Here is a 12,213-nt window from a genome sequence, read left to right as displayed (position 1 = left end):
TTAGAAAATATCTATTCACAAACAAGAAATCAAATCAATGAAACTGTTATTCAAATTTATGGACTAGCCACTGTAATGAAGATCCTGAAGAATTCTACCAGCTTCTTCAGTCTGAAGTTGATCAAAATACAAACAAATTGCATGCATTTTTATCAGTGATTTGAATGCAGAAATTGAAAATAAAAGAGGACTATTGTTCTGTCACCTTCCTTGGTGACAGAAATGAAGCTGCAAATCACATGATGCAATTTTGCATTATCAATGACTTCACTCAAAATATCATTTTCAATAACTCAAAAGACAATGTATATGTGGACATCTCCAGATGGAGAGCACATCGATCAAAATAACTACATCTGTGGAAAGAGACACTCAATATCAGCTGCTAAAATGAGAAGGGGCTTGTGTTAGTCTGGATAGACTACAGAAACAAATTCATGAACACTCATATGTGTATAAGAAGGAGCTTTATACACAAGAGCAATTGAATATTGAGAAGACATCCCAGGCCAGTCCAGATCAAGTCGATAAGTCCAGTATTAGCCCATATGTCGGATGCCAATCTATAAATTCATATCAGACTCATGAAACACATACAATGATGCCAAATGAAGGATGATCATAGGCCAATGGTGGAAAATCTTGTGGATTCAGTGATGGTGTAAGCATCTCAGGGCTGGCAGGGGTCTCAACATGGTTTCTCCAGCTCTGCAGTGCTGGCCAAAACCAGCCTGTATCCATGTGTCTTGTCAATAGAATGTCTTGCAGTGACTGTGAAGAGACAGTATTCCTCCTGTCTCCGAGGAGGAATAAAGGAGTTGCCAGAAACCTCAGGAGAAGGTCGTACTCACACAGAAGCCTCAATGACTATAACCTGATTGACAGGCTAGAAACCACCCCTTCACTCAAATTGACAATTATATAACTACCACAGAGCTGCTGTGGAACAGACCATCAATTGCTCATATGTAAATTCACGTGATATATATGACACAGTTGATTCATTTCTGAAAGAGCATAAGATCTCTTGGGAAAAGGTTTGTGGTGTTTGCACAGATGGTGCTTTAGCAATGCTAGGATGTCGATCTGGATTTCAACCTTTGGTACTGAATGAGTCACCAAAAGTCATCGGAACTCACTGTTTGATTCTTCAGTAAATATTAACATTAAAGATGCTATCTCAAGAGTTAACAGAAGTAAGGGAAAGCATCATCATAAGTTGTCAATTTTGTAAAGGCGAGTACTTTAAATAGTCAACTGTTCTCACAACTGTGCAATGATTTCGATGTGCTGCATAATGCTCTGCTATTTCACACTGAAGTGAGATGGTTGCTGAGAGGAAGCATTTTAAAATGGGTTTTTGAGTTTCGTGATGATCTCAAAACATTTTTTAATCAAAAAGAAATACCGCAGTTTGAAACACTTTTCAGTGATAAAAGTGAACTGCAGAAAATAGCTTACTTAGTTGCCATCTTTGCCATCTTGAGTAGGTTAAATTTAGCTCTGCAAGAACCAAATGCAACATGCCTCGATTTTTCTGAAAAGATCTGATCATTCCAAATGAAACTTCAGCTTTGATTAAAAACATAAAAGAAGGATGAAAATAAAATTTACATGTTGTCTCCCTTCTCTGCTTTCTTTGAGGAACATTACATTGAACCAGACAAAGGGCTTATGATGATAATTTCTGTGAAAGCACACTTGCACGTGCTTGCAGACAAAATTTCAAAGTACCCTCCAAATCTACTTGACGCCCCATTTTCACTTGCCCATTCACAATCACAGTTGAATATATTCCTGAGACAGCAAAAGAGGAGTTCATTGAACTTTTTAACAGCAATGCAGCAAGAACTGAATTCTCTGCAATGCCAGTTACAAAATTCTGGATCAAGTGTTTTCAGTCATATCTTGTTCTGTCTGAGACTGTGTTATGCCTATTCTTCCATTTCCAACAACATATCTTTGTGAAACAGGGTTGTTCAGCTTGTTGGTTATCAAGTCTAAATACAGAAGTAGACTTGTGGAAGATGATCTTTGTTGTGCTCGTGCAAAGGCTGCCCTGAGAATTTCTGATCTGGTGAGAAAGAAGCTATTTCAACCTTTTTTACTCACATTGGCTTTTTATGTATACTGTCACAAAATGTAGCAAGTAGATTACTGTTGCAAGATGCAATTTATTTGCGATTAGAAATACATATTTCACAATATATTAATCGCTTTGCTTTAATTATGTTCAGTTTGTAGCAATTAAAATACATTCTGCATATCAGATATTTACATTACTATTTATAACAGTAGAAAAATTACAGTTATGAAATAGCAATGAAATAATTTTATGGTTGGGGGTTTACCACAACGTGAGGAACTGTATTAAAGAGTCATGGCATTAGGAAGGTTGAGAACCACTGTTCTTAGCATTAGTGAAATGAAATGGACTGATATTGGCCACTTTGAATGAGAATGTCATATGGTTTACAATGCCAAAAATTAAAAATTTTAAAGAGATGGCTTGGTTTCATCATCAGAAAAAATATTTCAAGATCTATCTTGAAACAAAATGATCTCTGTGATACTTGTATATTGGTGGTTAATGGTTACTAGAATGCAAAATTTGGAAATAAGTAGGAAAAGATATTAAATATGCCTTTGGCTATAGGAATTAAGACTTCTTTTAATAGCCAAGCACCATCAGCTTTCCTTCTTCACCACATTTGCTTATGCACCCAAGTGGTCTTCACCAATTGTATCAGAAATGTATGTATCATAAAATGCCACATTGTTAGAACAAACCATTATTGTACTGAGGTAAGATTTAAATAGGCACCCAAAGTCTATCTGCTGCTTGTTGTATTGCATATATATACATATATATAGACTTTATATATAAACAAATGCAAACATATTATATATAATATATATTTATATTATATATAAATATATATAATGTTTACCCATTGTTCATCTCCCAGTATCTCTGTCAAATGCAATTCAATTGAACAAACGCAACTAGAAAAGCCATATCCTCCTTGCCATCAATTTGTAAAATTTAGAGGGTTGTTCCCCTGAAGTTGTATTGATCTCTTTCTCAATCTGTTCAATGTATCTGAACAATATTCTTCTTATTTTTTAGTTGTTCTAGGATCTTTTTTATCAAATTTTTAAAATCTGGGTGTTGTTCACTTATCATCTGCATTATTGCCTTGTCCTGTTCAAACAACTGCCTCTTGATCCTGTACAAGTTTCAATCTTCTGAAATTCCCATTCTCATCACAGCAAGCCAGACTTTGTTACGATCTACACAGTAGGGTGCCCTGGCATAGTAAATAGCAATCAAGTAAACATATTCATGGTATTTTTTGTGTTCAGCCAAGATCCATTTGACATCAGCAATGATATCCCTTGTTACTTCCCTTTTTCAATCTTGTTTGAACCTCTGGCAGCTCCCTGTCAATGTATTGATACAACATTGTGGGATGATCTTCAGTAATATTTTACTTACATGTGATATTAATAATATTGTTCCAGGATGTATACATTCTGTTGCATCACTTTTCTTTGTTTCAGGTACAAATACGGGTCTCTTCAAGTCAGTTGACCAAGTAACTGTCTTAAAAATTTCCTACAATAGAGGAATGAGAGCTTCCAGTGCTCCATCAGCTTGCTGAACCTCAGTGGGTATTCCATTAATTACTTGAGCTTTGTTTGTGACTTCTGTTCTCGGTCCAAGTTGAACTTCTTCCTACAACACCATTGGCTCCAGCTCATATGCTACCTCTTCAAATGACCAAATGTAGACAAATGCAATCCTTGTTCTTCAACACAAATTGTACCAAGTCCTCCTCACTTTTTGCAAGTTAGGTTGTGTCATTTGCAAATTATAGGTTGTAATTAAGCCTTCCCCCATCCTGATGACACATTCTTCTTCATATAAACCACCTATTCATATTTTTTGCATTAGACTGTATGAATCACAAGTAATGTATAATATATATTCAAAGTACTTAGAGTACCAAATCTTTATTCGGGTGTATTACTAAAATATCCCTTAAAATCACAAGGCAAAATATTAATAGATTTTACTTTGTGACTTTAAGGGATTTTTAGTAATTGAATGTTACATATGCTACTCAAACACATATTTGGGGAGTACAGCACATTTCACTGAGCTTATGTGGAAGTTTTACAAAGATAAAGAGGCAGTTGTGTGAACAGAACAAGGGGAATACAGCAGGGTTTACAATCAGAAACCATGTTTGTCGGGGTTGTATTTTCTCAGCATACATATTCAATCTTTATGCTTAGCAAATCATCAGAGAAATGGCTTAAATGAAGAAGAATACAGCATTAGGATTTGATAAAGGTTGATTAACAACTGCGATATGCAGATGACACAATCTTTCTTGCTGAAAGTGAGGACAACTTGAAACACTTGCTGATACAGATCAAGGATTGCAGCCTATATAAGGGTTTACCATTCAGTGTTAAGAAAAGCAAAATCCTCACAACTGGACCAATAGGTTATATTGTGATAAACAGAGGAAAGATTGAAGTTGTCAAGGATTTTGGTTTACTTAGATCCTTAATCCATACTCAAGGAAGCAACAGTTAAGGTTTCAGATAATGCAGTTCATTAATGTTCAGATAATGCAGACATCTTTAAAGTGTTCAAAAGCAAGGCTATTTATTTGAACACTGAAGTGCAGTTGATCCAATTCATGGTATTTTAATTGCCACTAAACATATGAACATTGTACATTTAATAAAAAAGACCAAAAAAGAACAGATGCATGTGAATTGCGTGGTTGTAAACTTATATTAACTGTACCATGGACTGCCAAATGAACCAATAAATTTGTCCTTAGAAACAAATATGGTGAAACCTTGTCTCAAGTATTTTGTCTCACCTCCATTGGACATGTTGTCAGGAGAGACGATGGAAAAGGACATTACGCTTAGTAACAGAGAGAGGCAATGGAAAAGAGGAATGCCCTCAACAAGATGGATCGACACAGTGAGTGCAACAGTGGGCTGAGACGTAGAAACAACTGCACAGGGAGCAAGGGGTCGGGCAGTGTTTTCTTCTGATGTAGATAGGGTTGAACGCATCTTCAATGAACATAACAACAATGCTCTTTTGGGAAAGGAATATGGAAAATAGACCTGTAGAGAAACAACGCAGTTTTTCTTTTTTGGTTTTCTACCTCTAGGGCTGTGCACATTTTGTTATAGTATTTTGTCTTCTAGAGCTACCCTTTGAAAATTTCTGTTCAGATCTTTGATTTTATCATTTCTTCTACTTGCCTTAGGTACTCTATGATTAGGAGCAAATCTCAGAGTCTCATCTGACATTCACTTTGATCTTTTTCTTTATTTCCTGTCTTTTAGTGATCTTTTGCTTTCATGTATGATGTTCTTGGTGTTATTTAACAACTCATCAGTTCTTCTGTCACTAGGGTTCATCGTGTCCAATCGGTTCTTGAAATTCACATGGGATGTACTCAAGGTTGTATTTTAGCTCTAGTGGACTTCTTTTCACTTTCTTTAGCTTCATCATGAACTTCCATATGATCAAGTGATTGTTTGTTCCACAGTAGTCCCCTGGCCTTGCTTTAGATGCATATATTGGCATCTGCATTATCTCTTCCCACATATGTAATTAATTTGATTCCTTTGTATTACATCTGGAGCAGTCTATGTGTGTAATCCCCTTTTGTGTTATTGAAAATGTATTTGCAATGAAGTCATTGGTCTTACAAAAGTCTGTCCGGGTTCATTTTTATCACTATGGCCATTGTGTTAGACAAGGTTCTCTAGAGAAACAAAACCAGAATGCTAATAATTATATAGATAGATAGATAACATAAGGAATAAATAGTTAATTAAATTATAAAGCAGATACAAATGGCTCAGTGTAATTCACTCCCGTGAGACAGTTGGGAGACACTGGCAGTCCTTCATGTCTTTGAGGTCCACGGGTTAGTCCTCTGTAGAGCAATTCAGGCTATCTGGCTCAGGCAGCAAACAACAAGGGCAGGTCACCAACAGTCAGCCAGACAGTTCGACAGTCCTCAGCTCAAGAGATGGAAATTCCAATAGTATGGCGAAGCAGGTCTTGAAGGAAACTCAAATTACAGTGACACAGTCCATGGGTTAGGTGTCCCACAGGTGGTGTAGCTAGCAAATTGAGGCACACAGCAAGACAGCAAGCAAGACAGCCATGTACTGGTCCAATGATCAAACAGTAAGAGACAAGAAAGGCGAGGCTGGCTGAGCCATTTATCTCCCCGCCCTTCAAGTAATCCCACATGTGTTCATCGGTCAGGTAGGCACAATAAACTAACTACCTCAACCATGTTTCCAACTTCTGTTCCTTCTTGTTTGTTTCCAACATTTTCTTTTCTACCCAAGTTAACCATTGATTTGCTGATGCTCACTGGCCCATGCTGTCTATTTCAGCTCACTATTGCCTAGGACATGGATCTTGATTCGTTGCATTTCATTTTTGATATTTTCCAACTTTCCTAGGTTTATACTTCATGCAGTCCAAGTTCTGATTATTAATAGATGTTTGGTTGCAGCTGTTGTACGACCTGAGGGGCTTATCTTTGGGCTCAATATCTGACAATGTCCTGTTGATATTCACAAGTTTTTCAGAATATGACAGTGTTCCAATGATACTCGTAGGTTCTAAGTGGGTAATTCCTCTGAAAGGGACACCCTATGACTTCTTCATAATAAGTGCTCAGTCTGGAAGTTCTGTTCAAACCTGTTTGCTCTGGTTGATCCTGCTGGTATTTGAAAATACCAATAGCATAGTTTCCAGCATTACAGCAACATGGAAGCCACCCCAGTAGTCAAACTGACAGACAAGTGATGTCATTGTTCTAATCATATATATATATTTTACTTATAGCACGGTAAACTTCCCCGGCGGACTTTCGAAACTCTTCATGGGAATAAAAAGCTTCATTTTTCTCTCAAGCAACACTGGTGATTTTCAGACTGTTGATCTGGTGGTTAGCAGCCCAACATGTTACCCACAACAGCATCTGAGCTCAAATATGTTTTTAATATTCCCAATAAAATTGTTTCTGTCTATGGATAATTATGACTAGGAATTGTGTTTTTATGTTTTAAATATTTTATAAACTATGAGAATATACAGCCTGGTTTATAATGTTGCGTCACTTCATGCTGGTTCCAATTCATTGTAACTTGTTTGCAATAAAACTTTTAGTTTGGGTTGAGTAGTCTGTTGCCAATCGTTCTGTTAATTTTGCATAGTGTAGTGTGATATCTTGTTTGTTGCTTTGAAACTAAAAGCTTGGGCCCTGGTCTTTCCAATACCAGCAGGATTACCCAGAGAAGACAGATTCTGGTGGAGCTTCCAACTAAGGTATACTACAGTCTTCAGGATTTTGCTTTGCTGGTGTGATATGAATCAATGTGAAAAGAAATAGGTGCAAAAATCCATTCATGTAGTATGAATCAAGCACAATGAGAAGTTGTCAAGAACAAAATGAAAAGTTTGATTGTTAGCTAGGCAATAGTGAGCTGAAATGAACTTTAATGAACCTTTTAACTGAACGATAATGTAGTCTACCATGATAGCAATAGCAAATTGAAGAAGAAGGAATAACCTTCATTGTAAAAAATATATGAAGATAAATCCTGGAAAATTAGGGCTCTTCAAAATGCTTGTGGAAAAAAATACATTTTCTTTAATCCCACTTGTCCACAAACTTTTTATAGCCTCCTTTTACATAACTATTTTTATTGTTTTCAAATGAAATGAAAAATTTTGGAAAATATCATTATATCATTATATCAGTAATATATCTCAGTATATTTTTCTGAATATAACTTTAAAATGGTTGCTGCACCTCAATAGGGAATTCACAGGCAGTCAGTCCAGAGTCAGAAGAGGATGCATACAGGGATACCATTGCCACATCAGATGCTTATTTGTTAAAAGCAAAGAGTAGCAGAAAGAATGTTTATTAGTATTTTGGGTTGACTATGCAAAATCATTTGATTGGATATGATAAGAAATTGTGGATAATATTTCAAAATAGCTATTTCAAAACACTTAATCATGTTCATGCAGTGTCTGGCCCTAGACCAAGAGGTGGCTACTTGAATGGAAGAAGAGAGAGCTGCAGAGTTTCATATAAGGAAAGGTTCAGAGTCATGATTTCATCCTTTCACCATACTTATTCGCCATGATAGCTGCATTTTCATATAGTGTTTCATATGTATTTTCTGGTAGTTTCATATCAGTAAAGCAAGAATGAGGGTTTTTATCATTTTACCATATTTACTGTATATACTCAAGTATATGCCAAACAGAATATCAGCCGAGGCACCTTATTTTACTACAAAAACTGCATTAAAAATGTGCTGCATAACTCAGCTTATGCTCGAGTATATACGGTAATCAATCTGTATGCTAAGCGAATAATAGGAGCAGCTGTACTGTATAAACAGCAGGGCATTAAAATTGTTGGAAGATACATCAACAACCAGCAATATACTGTTGACCCAAATGTGCTTACTGAAAGGGAAGGAGACCTAGAATTACCTACTCATGAAAACTTAATAATGAACACCAACGTTTATAACTTAGGCATGTATTCCACCAAACATCAAAACTAAAGAAAGAAAGACAGAAAGAAAAATTCAGTGCCAAAGAGTCGACTCTTGCTCATTGCAGCCTGACACCCATGATGAACGTGCTCCTGTGAATTTCTGAGACGGTCACTCTTTACGGGAAGAGAAAGCCCCATTTTTCTCTCACAGAGTCACTAGTGGTTTCAAACTGTTCACATTGAGGTTAGCAGCCCAACACATTAAGCTAACAGGGCTCCTATAGCAAACACAAAGTAAACAAATATTCACAACTGAAACAATAATCAGCACCATGAAAATTAGAGACGAGATGAAAACTGTCAAGAACTGAAGGTTACTTGTCTCCATAATCAAACTCCAAGGAAATGGTGGGCAAGAAATCACACATTGGGTAAATCTGATTGTGAAGAGCTGTTTAAAGTGGTAAAGAGCCAACATGTCACTTCGAGGACTCTGATGCCCTTGGTGCTAGTCAAGCATTTTAACCCATCACGAATACATGTGCACCGTACATTGAATAACATACAACGATGCTTTTGAATTACGGTTTTTATAAAGAATATGGAAGACACCAAGGAAAGCAAGAAAGATGAACAAATAGATCTTGAAATAAGTACAACCAAAATACTGCTTAAGAGTCACAAGACTGTGTCACATGCTTTGGGTACGTTAGTAGCAGAAATGAGGGCTTGGAGTGGGACATATTGGTAGTTAAAGTTAAAGAAGAAATTAAAAAAAAGAGGAAGACCAGGAATGAGATGAATTGACACAGCAGCAGTAACAATGGGATTGAAGTAGTTAGATTATTGTGCCAACCTGGCCCTTAAAGACATGTGGGGTTAATTGAAGGGTGGAGGGATAAATGGCTCAGTGAGCCTTGCCTTTCTAGTTGTCAGGTTTCTTGCTTTGTGATGGTCAGACCAGCGTGTGGCTGCACAGCCAGTTCCCTGCTTCAGCTGGCAAGGCCCACTTCCTGCAAGACATCTCCAAGGAAAAGTGCCATGGATCTACCCCCATGCAGCCTTGGGTGCTGGGGCAGCCATGTGGAGACCCCTGCCAGCACTGAGATGTTTACACATTCACTGACTCGGCTTTCCTCCTGAAGTTGGCATCATTGCGTGTGTTTTGTGAGATGGAGGAGGACTTTGTGGATTGGTGTCAGACATATGGGTTAATGTTGGACTTGTGGGCTTGGGCAACACTGGGGTGGAATGTTTTCTGTGGATTTGTTTCACTAAAGTACCCAGACTAACACAGGGATCAACTATGACAATGAATGTGAGGATGTCACAGAACCCCCCAAATGGACAATGGCTGTGGCACAGAACCCAGCAGCATTATGTCATGCTACGCATAAGGTTTTTATAAATTGAAATTGGTTCGACAGCATTCAACACTAACAATAGTGTTGTTAGTGGACCTTCTTTAATATTTATTATCCTTCTTCCATAAAAACTAATGTTTCAGTAAACATTTTTCTTATGGACATGTACACAAATTTCATTAGGTATATTCTAGTTTAGCTGGTTAAGGATTTGGACTACTAATTTGATTTTTGACCAAATTCACTCTCTGGTCTCCAGGAGGAAGGTGAATCAATCTATTCTCTATAGGTTTATAGTCTTGGCAAACTCCAGGACCATATAGTTTTCAGAAGGGAATTCAACTAAGTATTCAAAGAAGAGCTGTCACCAAGTTTTCACAGAATATATAAAAAAAAGGAAAGAAAACTCCCAAACTCATTTTATGAAGTGAATATATCCCTGATACCAAAGCTAGTCAGAGATACTGGTTTTCTATTCACAGGAATATATATGATGATATAGAAACAAACATTCTCAACAAAATAAAATAGAATCCAACAATTAAAAAAAAAAGAAAGGATACACCCCAATCAAGTAGAGGTGATGCCAGATACACAAGAATGGCTCACATTAGAGTAACACCTTGCCTTTTTGAGATGACAGCATTCTTCAACCACATCAGAAGTATGTGATTTGGAAAGTCCACCCAGGGGACCAGACTTTGCTACAAGCACACCTGATTTAGAGTAAACAAAAACAAACTCATTGCCAAATTCACACGGTCAACCCTGTTCTATAAAGCCGCAATGCCCACTCATAGCAGTTTTATAGGGCAGGGTAGAACTGCCCTTGTAAATTGCCAAGACAGTAACTCAGTGCGGCAGATTAAAGGAGCTGAAATAATGCTTTGCACTGCAGCACACAGTGGGAGAAGCAGAGGATGGCTATCGTGAGTTTGTACATTTGACAGTGAGTGGATTTCAACTCAAATCTTTTGCTTCTGAGGTTGTTCAATGATCAGCAATTTAAGACTACTGTTTGCTTGCTATTTTCATAATTAAAAAGAAATTGTGTCATCTCTTAGTCCTGCAGATATTGTTTTGAGCTCGTGAATGAGTGTGATTAAAATTTTTGTCTAACCCTCATTACTTTGTTAATCAGTTACTTAAGCTTTCAATCTATATAAATGAACATCTGATGTGTTTTCATCAAGAAAACACTCCTGTATATGTATATTTTCTTATTATCAGTAGTACCTTAAAATTTATACCATTGGCTAGATTAATGTATGAGGGAGGTTAGGGTACTTAAATTATTCATCAACAAGCTCATAATGCTGTCTCTAAAGTAGACCAAGGATATATATATTAGAATATGAAAGGATTTTGAGCTCATATTTAATCAAACAGCTTAATCTAAGAACAATTAATTCTTATAATATGGCTCAGCTAAAAATGTGTCCTTTAGAAATGATTACTGAAGTTTTGGGTGCTATAGCAAAATGTGGTGAATAAATTAGATGGTCCCAGCTGTCAGACAGAATTGTCTTCAAATAAGCAACCATCAAATGAGGTGTCAGCTAAATCCACAAGGAAGGAGTGTACTAGCCCATGTGCTCCAAGAATTTTAAATAATAACATCTAAGATCAGAAGAATCCATTTTATTAAAGCTTAAGTTCTGAGGATCCCCTTTAGAGAAGACTATGAGTCACATTGAAACCCTTAAATCTACTAGCTTTCATTAAATTCCCAGGAACCATTGACCAAGGGTGTGAATAGTCTTCCCCACAGACTGAGTGCAGTAGAAAGTGAATTGCTATACCTATTTTAAAAAATTAAAAAACAAAATCTATCATTTGTTCATTTTTGAATCATTTTAATTTGTTTCTGTTTCTATTACCATTTGCTTTCACCTGGATTAAGATTTTTCTGTATTTTATTATATTGTCATTGTTTGGGGTTTTTTTTTTTGGGGGGGGGATGGTTTGGTATGATTGTTTTATGTGAAGTCCAGGATAGGTAAATTCAAGGAGCAGTACTTGATGGATGGGTTACGGCAGGGCAGTTAGAAGCAATGGGGAGCTAATAATAATGGCCTGAACAAAGAAAATGTTCTAAAATGGACCGTGTTGATCACACAACTCTCGTTAACAGATTTAAACCGCTCAATTTTGTAGCACATTAATTATATTTCAATTAAACTGTTTTTAAAATATTTATAGTCTTAGAAATCCTCTATAGAGTCCATAAGAGCCAGAATCATGGCAGTGTTTTGTTTTTT

The sequence above is a fragment of the Tenrec ecaudatus genome, chromosome 11 (genome assembly GCF_050624435.1).
Source record: "Tenrec ecaudatus isolate mTenEca1 chromosome 11, mTenEca1.hap1, whole genome shotgun sequence".
Classification (NCBI taxonomy): Eukaryota; Metazoa; Chordata; class Mammalia; order Afrosoricida; family Tenrecidae; genus Tenrec; species Tenrec ecaudatus.
The sequence above is the reverse complement of the archived record's forward strand: the minus strand, read 5'-3'. Positions refer to the sequence as shown.